The 13,010-nt window shown below is 46.7% G+C and overlaps 1 non-coding gene across 1 annotated transcript; it reads left to right on the top strand.

Annotated features, from left to right (window-relative positions):
- The first annotated feature begins 12,199 nt into the window (after positions 1-12,199).
- On the top strand, positions 12,200-12,281 carry trnas-aga. The gene has a single exon. It is a non-coding gene; the product is annotated as a tRNA-Ser (tRNA).
- Positions 12,282-13,010: the final 729 nt, after the last annotated feature.

The following is a 13,010-nucleotide window of genomic DNA, read 5'->3' as shown; positions in this document are numbered from 1 at the left end:
CTGAGCAACAGCCATGGTAAAATGTAACAGAAATAGTCAATGTCACACTCTCAGACCTGCAGGTTATTGCAGAAAGAGCAACACCTTAATCTTTACCCTCGAAACACCTCCATATTTGTAAAATGGCAGTGGTTAAATCATAGGATGGGGTCCTCTGAACATAACAGGGGGTCACGAAAGCCACAGAGAATCTGCAAGAGAGATTCACTGGGCAATGCCAACAAAGGGGAACAGTAGCTACGAGGAGGGACTGGAGCAAAAGGAGACTGGAGCTGAGAAAGCTAAGAGGAGAATTCAATGAGATTTGTTTGAGATTTATTGGCTCAGCCCATTGGAAGGAGGAATTGGAGAGATATCCCCCCCCCCCCTCCCCCCCCCCCCCTCCCCAAACAGACTCCCAAGCAGGGAGTCAAGGAAACGCCAAGAAAGAGAAGAAAAAGTTCCAGTGAGTAAATGGATTCTCCAATGCCTCAGCTGCAAGAAGTAAAGCTCTCATTGTCAGTAAGCATGGTGACAGGAGGGGAGATGCTAAATGCCGTCACATTTAGTTACAAATGATACTGGATCTGTCTGGCACATCCTTGAAGTGAGGAATAGTGTGCAGCACAATCTCAGTACGCATGAGACTCTGAAACAATTCTCTGGATCCATGTTCTCATCATCCCCCCTCTCCCCCCCCCCCCCCCCCAACCAGACAACCAGTTCACATTTAACTGTGCTCCATATCCTCAGAGTAATGTTACTGGAACAATAACAAGAGGCCTGGACTAATGATCCGGATACAAATTCAAATCCCACTGTGACAGCTGCAGAATTTAATTCAAATATTTAAATAAATCTACAATAAAAAGCTGGTTGTGCCCTTCATTATTGATATTACCAGATTGTGATGTACCAAATGTCAAGAAAATCCGCTGTCCTCGCTTGGCCGGGTCTGAACATGGCTCCAAATCCACAGCAATGTGGTCAAGTCCAATGGGCCAGCCACTCGCTCAGTTAGGTAGGTAGGCGCATGTGCCGACCTGGCCAGTCCCAGCCACATTATGTGGGGAAAATATTTCAGTTAGACTCAAACAGAATTCTGCAATTAAAGGAGGTCTTATGTGGAAAGTGGGAGCTGTACACCTCCATACTCGGATGGAGTGGAGAAGAATGAGGGCTGAGCTCAGAATTCCTGCAGTGCAGAAAGAGGCCATTCAGCCCATTAAGTCAGCACTGACCCTCTCAAAGAGCACCCTACCTAGGTAGACCCCACCTTGCCCTATCCCTGTAACCCTACCCAACCTACACATCTTCGGACACCAAGGGGAAATTTTATGATGGCCAATCCACCTAACCTGCACCTCTTTGGGCTGTGGGAGGAACCGGATGGAGAACCGGGAGGAAATCCACAGTGACCCCGGGGGGGGGGGCTGCAAACTCCACACATACAGTCACCCAAGGCCTGGAAATGAACCCGGATTCCTGGAGAAGTGATGCAGCAGTGTTAACCACTGTGCCGCCGATCTCATTGTAATCCATTTATTTTTCCTCAAATGGACAGAAAGGTTGTTTCCGCTGACTGAAAACTAGGAGGCACAGTCTCAGGATACTGGGTCGATCATTTAGGGTGGAGAAATTCCTTCGCTCAAGAGGGTAGCTATTCAGAGGCTCAAGTCATCGGGTTTATTCAAGTTGCCGATTGAGACACTTTCGGACTCAAAGGGATTTGAGGAATATGGGGATATGGGATGGGAAAATGGAGTCAAGGTTGAAGATCAGCCATGATCATATTGAATGGTAGAGGAAACTTGGTAGTACATGGCCAAATCCTGCTCCTATTTCTTATGCTTGTGTTTGTAAATGTCAAAATGATAAGGTTACCAAGGAAATTGAAAATGATCAGATTCAAGCAACAACACTGCCAGATTTCAACAAAAACAGAAAAAGGTTTCCTGTTAGACGTAGACACTGATGAGTGGATGTCAGTCACCGCAGGGAGATATCAAACACAAAGCAAAATCTATATATTTTTTAAAATAACACCTTTTCATCAAAATGTTCTATACTTTGGATCTGAAGGCATCTCTGATGTTTATAGGCAATAGTGTAATCACAATGTAACACAGAGATCAGTACCAACAAATCAGGCCAGCGTTCAGAACACAGAGCTGATTTGGGGGGGGGGGGGGGGGGGGGGGGGGGGGGAGAATACTTGCCCACCCCAGCAATGGAATTCTGTATTTTACAGGAATTATTACATGCAAGAGAAATAAACACAGCCTTCCAGGCTCGGTTGTCCAATATACAAGAATGTGGTTGAACAGCCTTCTTGCAACAAACAGGTGTTCTGCTGAAAACAGAGAGTTTAACAAATAACTTAATAGTTGAGGTATTTAAGAAACACAACAATAAATGATGAAATAAGCCTCCAAGTTCCAAGAATGAAATTATTTGTTGTAAACCATGATTTTGCCACCACCAACACCTTAAGAAGTGACAGTTATGGAATGACTAAGATATGGATCAATCTCTTTCACATCTGTAGTTATTATTGCACTGGCTTCTGCTGAATTGCATAAACTAACTTTTTTTAAAAATATATTTAGAGTACCCAATTCATTTTTTTTCCAAATAAGGGTCAGTTCAGCATGGCCAATCCACCTACCCTGCACATCCTCTGCAAACACGTGGAGAATGTGCAAACTCCACACGGACAGTGACCCAGAGCCGGGATCGAACCCAGGACCCCGGCGCCACGAGGCAGCAGTGCTAACCCACTGCGCCACCGTGCTGCCCTGCATAAACAAATTCAATTAAATCATTAATATTTCATATCGCTTCCAAGCAGGAGGAAGGATCTAGTATGAAAAACAAAAGAGGGGATCAACTCCATCAACTATGGGCCAATCAAATAGCAGCAGCAGCCACAGTGTGAAGAGTCACATTTGGTGCTCAGCTGACATCCAGTCCCTGCCCAGAATACAGAGGCCACAGTGCAGCAAACATCCCAAATCCACCTTCACAGCCATTCCCTGCCCAGAATACAGAGGCCACAGTGCAGCAAACATCCCAAATCCACCTTCACAGCCATTCCCTGCCCAGAATACAGAGGCCACAGTGCAGCAAACATCCCAAATCCAAGCCTGTTCAGCAGAGCTCAGGAACAAAGTGCAATGGGGTAGAGCCGGTGATTTTACGTGCAATCTCTCCATACAGGCATTTCCTCGCGCCCAGTCGGAGTTTCACTAACTCCCCCTCTTTGCACTGACCCCAGAATTTGCAGCACTGTCTCCAACTCAAGTCTTTCCAAAGGCTCCTTTCTCCCCACAAAATAGAAGCTTCAGCTGACCTTGGAAAGGGTCCAGAGGAGGTTCACAAGAACGATCCCTGGAATGAAGAGCTTGTCGCATGAGGAACGGTTAAGGACTCTGGGTCTGTACTCATTGGAGTTTAGAAGGATGAGGGGGGGAATCTTATTGAAACTTACAGGATACTGCGAGGCCTGAATAGAGTGGACATGGAGAGGATGTTTCCACTTGTAGGAGAAACTAAAACCAGAGGACACCATCTCAGACTAAAGGGACAATCCTTTAAAACAAAGATGAGGAAAAGTTTCTTCATCCAGAAGGTGGTGAGTCTGTGGAACTCTTTGCCACAGAAAGTTGTGGAGGCCAAATCACTGAGTGTCTTGAAGACAGAGATAGATAGGTTCTTGATTAAGGGGATCAGGGGTTACAGGGAGAAGGCAGGAGAATAGGGATGAGAAAAATATCAGCCATGATTGAATGGCAGAGTGGGCTCGATGGGCCGAGTGGCCTAATTCTGCTCCTATATCTTATGGTGACATAACTTTTGCTTCCCCTTACCTTGATCTCGCAGTGACTACCGAGCACTGCCAACCATCTAACTCGGCTTCTCAATTTGATAACAAACAAATTGCAGATTTGAATTTGAACTCACAATCAGCACTCTGTCTCAAACCGTGCACCAATCTGTGTTCCCATTTTTGCTGAGGTTCCCAGTAATGATCCAATTCCCCCCCCCCCCCCCCCCCCCCCTGTGAAACAGATGCCGTACTGACAAGAAGGAAGAATTAGCAAGAAGTTTCCAATTATCTCAAACTGGTTGTCAAAGATTGAAAACCATTAAGGAACGTCAGTCACTGGGATTGACTCTGAAACAGAGGGCAACAATGTACTTTATCACATCTGCTCAATTCAAGTTGCATATAATATAACAACCAACCATAAAACAGCCCAGTAAGAGATTTCTTTCAGCTCAGAACAGCTCAACTGAACAAACTCTAATGACCTTGTTTGGTATCCATTACACACACAATCCCAAGTGTAATATTTCCCTGTGTCTCCAGCCACCACAATGAACTCTGTTTCAATTAAGGTTAATAACGGCACCAAGTACACAGGCCAAAGAAACCAGCAAACAAATTACTACCACAACTGGAAGAATTAGCTCAGTCTCAAAAACAGTGGTACAGCTAGCTTCAGAAACTGTTCAAGGTGCCCTGCAGTGAGCTACCATATAGGTGCCCTGTTTTCTCCTGAAGGAGCAAGCTCGTGCTTGGTAACAACAGGATGTATTTATATAGCACCTTTTAAATGTAGGAAAATGTCCCAGCTCACTTTACGGGAGTATTGTCCAACAAAAGGAGATGCCAGATCAGATGACCAAACGCTTGGTCAAAGAAGTAGGATTTGGAGAATGTCTTAAAAGGAGACAGAAATAAAGAGGTAGAGATTTTGGGAGGAAATTCTTTAAGGCCTTGGCAACTAAAGGCACGGCGACCAATTCTGGAGCAATGAAAATCAGGAATACACAAAAGTGGCCCAAAATGGAATTCTTCGGAGGGTTTTGGGGCAGAGGAAAGACTATGGAGAGGTTTTAAAACCAGAATGACATTTTTATAAACAGCAATGCCAGATGGAGAGGCAACGTAGGTGGGTGAGCACACCGTTGGTGGGTGAATGGGGTTTAGTTCAAGTGATGGATGACCTTAATTTTAGGTTGGGTGGAAAATGGGAGGTCAGCCAGGTGCACTGTAATGGATACATGCCCTTAAGGCACCCTCCAGTTGTACTAGTGTCAGAAGTCGTGAGGTCCATGGCAGCCCCGCAATCCCACCCCCACTGAAATCACCCAAATCATGAAGATTGAACTCAGGACCTTCCCAAATCGGTGCGTCTGTTGGATTGTAGATTGGCCAAGCAAAACATCATGGCGTGGAGTGAGACAGAATATTCCGACGTGAACTCTGTTCCCAGTCCCCCTGTCAATAATTTAGTTTGAAATCAAGATCGGTGGCTCGCCGAGTGGAAACCTGAAACACTGAAGAGCAAGGATGACATGTTACAATATCTCTTACACACTGACCACATAACATGCCTCAGCAGCCTTCGTCCCTCTCCCAGCTCACTAACCATTCTGAAATTACAGGCTGGGCTGTAGACTGATTGAAGAGACAACAAAATAACCAACTGATATGTTTGGAGGGAAACAATAAGTTGGAGGAACTGCAAAAGCAAAATGCTTCAGATTTCTAGCATTTCCAGTACGAACAGAAAATGAGAGAAATACACTTCAAGTCGAGGAGCATCGGTGGAGAGAAAAACAGATACGCATTACAGGTCGATGACTTTTCCATCAGAACCACCCTGGTTAGCGGAATTTGGGGGCTTCTCGGGCTACAAATTAAATTTAGGAAAGAGCGAGGTATTTGTAGTGCACCCGGGAGATCAGGAGGAGGGAATTGGGAAGCTCCCGTTTAAGAGGGCAGTGAAGAGTTTCAGATACCTGGGGGTGCAGGTGGCTAGGAGCTGGGGGACTCTCCATAAGCTTAATTTTACCAGGCTGGTGGAGCAGATGGCGGAGGAATTTAAAAGGTGGGACATGGTGCCGCTATCGCTGGCGGGTAGAGTGCAGTCCGTCAAAATGACGGTTCTCCCGAGGTTCTTGTTCCTCTTCCAGTGTTTGCCCATCTTTATCTCTAGGGCCTTTTTTAGAAGGGTGACCAGCAGCATCATGGGATTTGTTTGGGCGCATGGGACCCCGAGGGTGAAGAGGGTCTTCTTGGAGCGGGGTAGAGATGAGGGGGTCTGGCGTTACCCAATCTCTCGGGGTATTATTGGGCGGCCAATGTGTCGATGGTGTGCAAGTGGAGGGTGATGGAGGGGGAGGGGGCAGCATGGAAACGGATGGAGAGAGCGTCCTGTGGAGATACAAGCCTGGGGGCCCTGGTAACGGCGCCGTGGCCGCGCCCTCCTACGAGGTATACCACGAGTCCGGTGGTGGCGGCTACCCTCAAGATTTGGGGGCAGTGGAGGCGACATAGGGGAGAAGTGGGGGGCTCGATGGAGGCTCCGTTAAGGGGGAACCATAGGTTCGTCCCGGGGAACATTGATGGGGGATTTCAGGGATGGTGCAGAGCGGGCCTTAGACAGCTGAGGGACCTGTTTATTGATGGGAGGTTTGCGAGCCTGGGGGAGTTGGAGGAGAAATTTGGGCTCCCCCCGGGAAACATGTTCAGGTATCTGCAGGTGTTCGGGGAGTCCAGCGAACCATGCCCATATGTTCTGGGCATGCCTGGCATTGGAGGAGTTCTGGAAGGGGGTGGCGAGGACAGTGTCGAGGGTGGTGGGATCCAGGGTCAAGCCAGGATGGGGACTCGCGATTTTTGGGGTTGGGGTGGAGCTGGGAGTGCAGGAGGCGAAAGAGGCCGGTGTGCTGGCCTTTGCGTCCCTAATAGCCCGACGGAGGATCTTGCTCCAATGGAAGGATGCGAGGCCCCCAAGCGTGGAGACCTGGATCAATAACATGGCGGGTTTTATTAAGCTAGAGAAGGTCAAATTCATCCTGAGAGGATCGGTACAAGGGTTATTTGGGCGGTGGCAACCTTTCCTCGACTTTCTGGCTCAACGATAGGGTACTGGGACAGTAGCAGCAGCAACCCGGGGGGAGGACGATGACTATGTTTGTTTATTTAATTTTAATTTATTCTTAAGTTCTCTTGTTGTTTATTGGGGTTGGGGGGGTGGGGGGATGTGATACATGCGTTGATACGGTCTGGGGGGTGTTACAGTTATTATGGGTTATTTTGTTGCATTTCATTGTTTGTCGTTATATTTTATATTTTCTGTAAAAAATTCCAATAAAAATTATTTAAAATAAAAAAGAACCACGCTGGTGATCTTCCATCGCGCCCTTGGGTCTTAATGTCTTAGGGAGAGAGCAGATTGGGGCCTTTGTTTAATTTTACAGTGAAAAGATGGCACTATGACAATGCAGCACTCCCTCAGAACCTCAGCCTACATTACAAGCTCACCTCTCTGGAGAGGATTTGAACCCTCGTCTTTCTGTCCAATGAACCAAGATTGACGCTTGTTCTCAATGAACTCTTACAACCTAATCTTTGAGTACCGGCGCACCGAACAACAATCTTAACATGGTGGGCAGCAGTTCAGAAAGCAAGAGCGAGAAAAAGAACGAGAGAATACCATTCACATCTTGAAAAACATCAGAAAGAGATGAATAATCTGGTTTCAAAACGAGGCTATTCAAATTTGTATTCCAACTGTTAGCACAAAACATGAATGGCTCATGCAAGACTTCAGTTGAGAGGGAATTACGTTTGTGCCAGTGAGGAATGGATGGTGACAGATGCCCAGCAATAGTGGATAATGCAGAGCCAATTAGATTTGTTATGGATAAATATTAATGGATAAGATCCGTGGATTGGCGCAAATAACCACCCAATTTTTTAGGATTACTGGAGAGGTTGCCTGCAGAATGCTAGACATCAAAAGTATAAATCTCAAAGTTGAATTAATATTCAGGAACTTTGCTCATTGTCTCTTGGGAGCGGAGATTAAATTCAATCCAACTGGACCTCCATGTCCTCAGTAAATTACCCAACCCAGTATCAGTGACAGAATCGGATGGCACTGTGCCACAGGTCCAGGGTCCCAGGTTAGATTCCCGGCTTGGGTCACTGGCTGTGCGGAGTCTGAACATTCTCCCAGTGTCTGCGTGGGTTTCCTCCGGGTGCTCCGGTTTCCTCCCACAGTCCAAAGATGTGCAGGTTAGGTGGACTGGCCATGCTAAATTGCCCTTAGTGCCCAAAAAGTTAGGTGGGGTTACAGGTGTGGGAAGGAGGTGTGGGCTTAAGTGGGGTGCTCTTTCCAAGGGCCGGTGCGGACTCGATGGGCCGAATGGCCTCCTACTGCCCTGTAAATTCAAACGGCAGACTGCTCACAAAATCCTCTTTTCTTTCATGTTTTACACTTTTTTATTTTTATTTTCCCAATTAAGGGGCAATTTTGCATGGCCAATCCACCTGCCCTGCACATCTTTTTGGGTTGTGGGTGGGAGGGGGTGACCCACGCTGACACAGGGAGAACGTGCAAACTCCACACGGACAGTGACCCGGGGGCCGAACCCGGGTCCTCGGCGCCATGAGGCAGCAGTGCTAACCACTCTTTCGACGCTTTACACATCCTCCTGTATGCATCCTTAAACAGCACTGGCGTTGTGGTATGGGGGGGGGGGGCTTCACACTCTAGCAGAAGCTCAAACTAATGCAGCACTTGTGTTACTACAAAAGGGAGAATGATAAATGCTGGTGATGCAGGGAGGTGAAATCTTGAAAGTTTAAGAGGAAGAAAATATTCCTTGAAGCAAGTCATGACTTCCAACTGGCACCAGAAAGAGAGGCATTTTTTCCTCAAGACTCCCGAAAGATGTTACATAATCAGGTTGCGGGAAGTGACCAGGAGTTGTCAGTGGTGACTCACTCACACGCCTACTCTCCATATAGCGTTGCCATACGCCTGCTCCCCTTTTTGCCTGATAACCGCAGAGAGTGCTTCATATGGGAACCAACGAGACACTGCCATATCCTGTGCATGATTGTTCAGCACAAGTAGCTAATGTCATCATTCCACCTCAGATGGTATTTATACAGGTAACGCTTACTGACGGAGCAAGTAACATTAAAATAGCTACACACCAAGAGTAAATGGTGCTCTTCGAAGTATGAAGAAGTGAGATTAAAGCATGACAAGTAGGAAGGAATGATAATCCTACGCAGTGCTTTAGACATTTGCATCTTATTCATTAGCTAGAGGGATTTAGAACACAAGTGATTCATCTGGTAATGCAGTGCTGTCACATATTTGATACTTTGGGTGGTTTAACAATTGGAATGGGATCAGACAGTAAGCTTCAAGCAGAATATTGAAGGGAACAAACAAGCCAAACACTTACAAAAACATATATTTTCATCAAGCTCTTTGTGCCTGATGTTCTGCAATTCCTTAGAATTCACTATGATGACAGGGTGGCTTGCTTCTCTTTGTGACAGTTAGTTCCTCCCAGTTTATTAAACTCATCTTTCAGCTCCTTCAGACATATTTTTCTCTCTGCTCCAGCCAATAGCAGATCTGGAGTCAATGGGGAGGCACATGAGGTGCTGCAAGTTTCCTCTGGAGCCCATGGAAGCAGTAGGGGGATGGCACACAGCAGGAAGAGTCTTAGCATCAAACACATGCATAATTTCAAAAAAAAGCTTTTTCAGTGAAATCCTTTGGCATTGAAAAACGATTCCAGCTGTTTTAACCAGAATTGGTTTGGGTCTTGCAATGGGTAACCAAAGTCCAGATTACTCCACACTAGCGCTGTGACAAAGTGGCGTTGAACATAGCAGGTGGAACCCTGTTCAAGTTAGTGCACTTTGAACTAGACAGTCAGAGGTTTGCTCTCCAACGGCTAGAAGGAGACCTTTCTGCGCCCCTTCTGGCTTTGTTTTACTGCCTCCCTGCTCACAGCAATTGGCAAGGCAGATGGTGAGAGCAGGACCAGTTCTACGGGTTGTTATGTTGTTTGTCAGATACGTCGTGGCTCAGTTTGGAAGGGGAGCACTTGGAGAAGTCCAGGCTGGCACCCCAGTGCAGTACCGAGGGTGTTGTCTTCAGATTGGACATTACAAGTTTTTTTAAAAACTGAATCTATTACTTTGGTATCTGGGAAATAAAGACGAAGATTTGCCCCCTGTTTTTATCCCCAGAAGCTGGGGTGTTGTAGACCACAAGAGGTGGCAAGATATCTGCAGCCTGGCCTCCTCTCTGACAAAGCCAGTCCACCAACACAGCCAGTGGGCATTTGCCCGGGGTTGGGAGGTGCGGGCAAGCAGGTACCACAGCAGGAATGGAAATCCAGTGGACTGAAGGCTAAACTGAAGAAGACTAAAGGGCGGCATGGTAGCACAGTGGTTAGCACTGTTGCTTTCACAGTTCCAGGGTCCCGGTTTCGTTTCCCGGCTTGGGTCACCGTCTGTGCAGAGTCTGCACGTCCTCCCCGTGTGTGCGTGGGTTTCCTCCGGGTGCTCCGGTTTCCTCCCACAGCCCAAAGATGTGCAGGTTAGGTGGACTGGTCAGGCTAACTTTCCCCATAGTGTCAAAACGTTAGGTGGGGGTTGCTGGGTTACGGGGATAGGGTGGAAGTGTGGGCTTAGTCAGGGTGCTCTTTCAGTGGCCAGTGTCAACTCATTGGGCCCAATGGCCTCCTTCTGCTCCGTAGATTCTATAATTCTATGAAACTGGTCATGTCACATAGGAGACGATCCCAGGACTTCCAAACTCAAATAAATACCTCAGACAGAATTACACATAAGAAAAATCACTGAGGAAAAAAAAACCTGCTGGTTAAAGAGAACCCGACAAACATGACATGCAACAACACATACGAATGAGGAGGTGTAGCAGGCCCCCTCAGTCTCCTCCAGCCTGTCCCACCACACAATGAGATCTTGGTTGATCTGATTTTAACCTCAACTTCACATTCCTGCCTACCCCGAGTAACCTTTCACCCCCTTGCTTATCAAGGATCTATCTACCCTCACCTTAAGCATACTTAAGGACTCTGCTTCAACCAACCTTTAAGGAACAGAGTTCCAAAGTCTCACAACAATCAGAAGAGATATTTCCTCAGGTACACTAAATGGGTGGCCCATTATTTTGTAACGGTGACTCCCAAGTTCTTGATTTTCCCACAAGAGGAAACATTCTTTCCAGATCTACCCTGTCAAGACTATTTCCAGATCTACCCTGTCAAGACTATTCTGTCATGTTTCACTCAAGTCTCCTGTTGCTCCTTAGAAGAGCAGAACGCAGCTTGAAAGGCTCCGGTTTTTGAGTTGAGTGAATCTTGGAACGGAGAGGAATAGTTAAATATCATTCCAACAGTGGCCAAATGTGACCCTGGCAAAGACAACCTACAATGAACTCTAATCAACAACCCGTCATCTGGAGTGGTGTGACACGGGTTGCTCTGATAAGAAGGGTTTATTCCAGCTCTACCAGCCAACGTCACTAATAAATGAGATAAATTCTGCTCAGAAATGTTTCTGTGTCAATCCAGTGGTGTTATCATTTATATGGGTCAAGCAATAGCTCTTTTATTTGGTGTAACTGTTCTCTATTGCAAGTGCTGCTCGTAGCAGATCACACAAGAACCTCCATATCACCACCATCAAAATCACAGAAAATAGAATGTAAATGTTAGAATAGCTGTGCCTTACATCATCCATTGCACCTTAAATGCTTTTTTAAACCTCAAGGCGCTTCAAGTGTTATCAAACAATATTCCATATGTAGCCAATGTAAAGATATCAGGATAGATGGAAAAAAAATCTTGACCAAAGAGGTAGGTTTTAAAGGATTGGTTAAAATGGAACAGAAAGCAAGTGGCACAGTGGCTAGCACTGCTGCCTACGACGCTGAGGTCCCGGGTTCGATCTCGGCCCCGGGTCACTGCCAGTGTGGAGTTTGCACATTCTCCCAGTGTTTGCATGGGTCTCACACCCACAACCCAAAGATGTGCAGGTTAGCTGGATTGGCCACGCTAAATTGACCCTTAATTGGGGAAAACAAAATTGGGTACTCTTTAAAAAAAAATGTTTTAATGGAACAGAAAGAGATGGAAGTGGGCAGGTCTACTGAGGGAGTTACAGACTTTGGCAGCTGAAGGCAGAGCTGCCAATGGTGGAGTGACTAAAATCAGGGCTGGTCAAGGCGGCCAGAGTTGAAAAAGTGCAGAGTTCTAAAGTCTTGTAGGACTGAAGGAGGCTATAGACCTTCGAATAAGTTCGGATCAAAAAGGGAACGGAAAGAATTGAAGGCTCGGGAGAAAAAGAGTAAAGGAGTAAAGTGTAGTCGTGGCCGAGTGGTTAAGGTGATGGACTAGAAATCCATTGGGGTTTCCCCGCGCAGGTTCAAATCCTGCCCACTACGAATGTTATTTTGGGCAGCACGATAGCATGGTGGTTAGCATAAATGCTTCACAGCTCCAGGGTCCCAGGTTCGATTCCCGGCTGGGTCACTGTCTGTGCGGAGTCTGCACGTCCTCCCCGTGTGTGCGTGGGTTTCCTCCGGGTGCTCCGGTTTCCTCCCACAGTCCAAAGCTGTGCGGGTTAGGTGGATTGGCCATGCTAAATTGCCCGTAGTTTCCTAAAAAGTAAGGTTAGGGGGGGGTTGTTGGGTTACGGGTATAGGGTGGATACGTGGGTTTGAGTAGGGTGATCATTGCTCGGCACAACATCGAGGGCCGAAGGGCCTGTACTGTTCTATGTTCTATGAGTGAGAATACGTTAGGATGCAAAACAGCAAAGTTTTGGATGATCTTAAGTGAGTGGAAGACTGGAGGTTGGCCAACAGAAGATTGAAATAGTCAAATCTAGAGGTGGTTAAAAAAAGGCATGGATGTGGCTTTCAACAGCAGAGGAGCTGGTGAGCTGATGTTACAGAGGGGGAAGTAATCAGGCTGGTTGATGCCATGGCCCAGAAGCACATCTCACGGTCAAATACAACACTAATATTTGGCTAATGGTAAAATTCTTGGTAGTGTGGATGAGCAGAGGGATCTCGGTGTCCATGTACATAGATCCCTGAAAGTTGCTACCCAGGTTGATAGGGTTGTGAAGAAGGCCTATGGTGTGATGGCCTTTATTGGTAGAGGGATTG

This window comes from Scyliorhinus canicula, chromosome 18 (assembly GCF_902713615.1).
Source record: "Scyliorhinus canicula chromosome 18, sScyCan1.1, whole genome shotgun sequence".
Taxonomy (NCBI): Eukaryota; Metazoa; Chordata; class Chondrichthyes; order Carcharhiniformes; family Scyliorhinidae; genus Scyliorhinus; species Scyliorhinus canicula.
The sequence above is the reverse complement of the archived record's forward strand: the minus strand, read 5'-3'. Positions and strand labels throughout refer to the sequence as shown.